Raw genomic sequence first — 4,112 nt, 5'->3', positions numbered from 1 at the left:
TTCTTTCCCATAAGCACGACTTGCGTCCCAGAAAAAAAATAGGATATCCTCTATTTTCCTGCATTTTGCGCAGCAACAGTCCCATAGGAGTCTATGGCAGTTGCAAAAATACGGAAGGGTGTGACACCGCGCCAAATGCAGGAAAAGAAGACATCTGGACCTCATTGGCCTTTACATAGTCATGAAATCCATGGAAAGGGTGTGACACGCGCACGTGAACTGCGCTGCTGGGAGCGTATTTGCGTATTACGGTCGTGTGAAGTCGCTCTGATTTTTTTAGAGTTAGGGTGCATTAACGCGAGCGAGATTCTTGCGTGGGTTTCGAACATTGTGAAACGCACAAAACACGCTCTGAAAGAGACCCCATTGTTTTCACTGGTTCCATTTTCATGTGCGAGATAGAAAGATCGCAGCCGGCAAAAAATGGCGAAAGCAGTCGGGCCTTCTGGCAGGTTTTTTTTCCCGTGCGTTTGCAGCGTATTTCCGCGAACGAATATGCATACGCCCGTGTGAATGAGCCCTTAGTTGTATACGTCCCTGGGAACGCTGAGTGTCACGTAGGAATCCCAAGGAGCGCAACCAGCTGGTTATTTATCAGCGTGGGATACGCGATTATATTCCGGCCGTATACGGCGTCCGATTCCGTCATCCTATAAATCACGCAGTCCTGAGCCTCATAAAGCTGTCAGGTAATTCCGCTCGTCCTCTGGACGGGGACTTGTGGCCGGCAGCCATGTAGGATTATTTTCCGCCCCTTGTGGCGAGGCGCTGTATCAGTGACAGTATGACACACGCGCTGTCGTCACGCCGCGCTCACCCATGTCACTGGAGGCCGCGCTCACAGAAGTCGATTTGTTTTGGTTAGCTATCAAGCCTTAGAAATGTCGCCGCTGGGTGTCGTCACACAACGCTTCCATGACACATGATTTAACTCCTCCGCTAGAAGACCGGGATCACGATGAGGAAGAAGATGTAGCAGAGCCGGGTTGGGCAGATTTGTGCAAGAACTGGTGATTTTTGTATCGGGGCTTATTCACGCGGACGCATTTGCGCTGCCTATTATGCATGTTCTATTTTCTGCATATTGCAAATGCAAATTTTGTGTGCAAAAATATGCCTGCAAATACGCCCATGTGACGCCGGCTTACGCACCAATTAAGTTAGTGTTTGTCGTCCCTTCACGCAGCCGGTGCGGCATATATACGCCGAACCTGGAATTCCTGCGGTCGGCATTAATCCTAGGAATTACTTCTAATATTTAAATTGAGGCACCTGCCATGTTTTCGCAGTCTTGGCCGCTGCTAAACTCCCCCCCATCATTTTTCGGCAGCTCCCATAGGAGTCTATGGGAGCTGCCAGTGTATATCAGCCAACAGATAGGACAGACCTTCCATTTTCGGCCGCGTATAAAATCGGTTGCCAATGTTCTATCTTTTTGGCTGCAACGTTTTTACGCGGCTAAAAACTGGCCATCCGAACGAACACATTAGAACCGACGCCACGTAAAACGCTTGGGGGGAATCGCAGTCTAATCCTCTATGTGGGTGTATCTACTGCATTATCTTAAAGGGGTCATATCATCCCAGACAACCCCTTTAACATGGCAGCTGCCGCCTTCCAAAGCCCCCGGTTGGGGCTCTTTTACACAACTGTATGCGTTTTTACGGTTACCCTACGCACTGCAGAATCGCACGAATGAAGAATTGCCGCGATCGAGTCCTGATCTTTAGCCGCGTGTTTTCTGCCATTCACACAGGCAGCGGCTGCATAATGGTTAAAAATACGCTGCAGCGCGGAAACCCGTCGGTTGGCAAAAATCCTCGGAAGGATGGCTAATGCTTGAATAGAGGCAGCTATTTTCCCAGCACTAGATGCAGATAAACCCCCTCCCTTTTTGTTCAGCTCCCATAGAAGTCTATGGGAGCCTCCAGGAGTATCTCAGCAAAAGAAAGAGCAAGACCTACCTTTTGACGCGCCGTATAAAATCGGCGACTGAAACCGCACGCTGATGCGCTATTTTTCCCAACATGATTTTTTTTATGCGCTCACAAATTGTTCCGCTTTACATGGTGGCCATTTTGGGCGCATTTTGACGTCTATACGGTTGTGTGGACAAGGCCTGAATGACGTTAGGATTTTTTTTGCCCAATTAAATAATCGCATACGTAAATATAACCGTGTAATATCTGCTTTATTTCCATCTCATTTCAGTCCCATTTTTTGGGTCCGAAAATCCTAAGTAAAACATTGTCTGCGTGCGAATGACCTCACGGCGGTTAGTAATTTATCATGCTGACTTAGTGTTTTCCAATCATCACATCATGACAGCATGGTGGGAGTTGTAGTCCTGCATCGGTCGGGAACGCTGCGCTGTCCTCCATCTGATTATAATGATGACTCTACTATATAAAACCCGTAACTCACATATCCAGATGTAGCAGAGTTGGATTTGTTAATGGTTTCCTTTGTGCACACTAGAAAACCACAGCTGGAGATACCACTAGCAGATTAGCCTCATGACAAATCCAGCTCTGCTACACCAGCAGTTTATAAGATTGTTAGTAATGAACACCCATCGGCTGCCTAGAGGATGACACAACACACAATCACTTCTCTCCCACATCTGGGGGGAGATTTCTTCTGCTTTTTGCTTCTGGTTCCCATAAGAATCAGCAGCTTCTCTGTGGGCACAGCCCAGGTCCAGTCACTGCCCCCCCCCCCCTTTAAGACAAGGCACCCCACTAATGATAGTTCACATCATTTCTTGTCTACGCCCCAAAGTCAAAGGATCAGGAATACCAAACCTCTAAATTGTCCCCTTCTGTCTCCTTAGCTATCAAGTTCTGGAAAAGTTGGATGGGAACCAGAACAGCACTTACAGAAGGCATACCCAGGTGTCCTAGAATCCTGGGGAAGGGTCAAAGCATAGCTAGCCACTCAGGAGCCTGGAAAAGCCGCGTGACAACCACTGTGTCAGCTGCACCCAGCTTTCCCAGACACTGATGATAGCAAAACTCTATTTACAGGATGGTTCAGAGACTAAAATGATAGCGGGTGACTACATAGAGCAATAATAGGGGAGGGAGAGCAATGTAATAATAATGGGGAGGGGTGGGGGAGCAATATGGTAATAATAAGGGAAGGGGCAATGTAGTAATAATGGGGAGGCAGAGCAACACAGTAATAATAGGGGAAGGGGAGCAATATAGTAATAATGGGGATGGGGAGCAATATGGTGATAATATGGGAGGGGGATGTAGTACACTAATACAGTACTGGGGGTGGGGGAGCACTGTAGTAATAATGGGGAAGGGGGAACAATATGGTAATAATATGGGAAGGGGAGCAATATAGTCATAAAAGGGAGGGGGAGCAATATGTTAATAATATGTGAGGGAGAGCAATGTAGTAATAATGCGAAGAGACAGAGCAACACAGTAATAATGGGGAAGGGGAACAATATAGTAATAATGGGGAAGGGGAACAATATGGTAATAATGGGGAGGGGGAGCAATGTGGTGATAATACGGGAGGGGGGAGTAGTACACTAATACTGGGGGAGGAGGAGCACTGTAGTAATAATGGGGAGGGGGAGCAATGTAGTAATAATGGGGAGACAGAGCAACACAGTAATAATGGGGAAGGGGGTAGTATAGCAATAATGGGGAGGGGAGCAACACTAATTATAGGGAAGGAAGAGCAGCATAGTAATAATGGGGGGGGGAGTAACATAAGGGGGTAGGGGGAGCAATATGGTAATAATAGGGTAGGGGGAAGCAGCACACTAATAATAGGGGAGAGCAACACAGTAATAATATCGAAGGGGGAGCAATACAGTAATACTGAGGAGTGGGGGCAATACAGTAATACTGGGGAGGGCGGGGAGGCACAGTGATAATAGTGGAGGGGCAGCAGGCTCCTAGACCCTAGATGATCTCTGAGGGCTACACATGAGGATCAGACAGAACAGTGAGGTGTGCAGCAGCTGGTATCTTTAGTGGCATCAGCACCTCCTCGGTGACATGCCTGCTACCAATGAGAAGACGAGGAGGAGGAGGCAGCGCAGACCTCACCCCTCCTCTCACCACTCTTGAGTAACTTCACCGGAGGAA

The sequence above is a fragment of the Eleutherodactylus coqui genome, chromosome 5, assembly GCF_035609145.1.
Source record: "Eleutherodactylus coqui strain aEleCoq1 chromosome 5, aEleCoq1.hap1, whole genome shotgun sequence".
NCBI classification, from domain to species: Eukaryota; Metazoa; Chordata; class Amphibia; order Anura; family Eleutherodactylidae; genus Eleutherodactylus; species Eleutherodactylus coqui.
The sequence above is the reverse complement of the archived record's forward strand: the minus strand, read 5'-3'. Positions refer to the sequence as shown.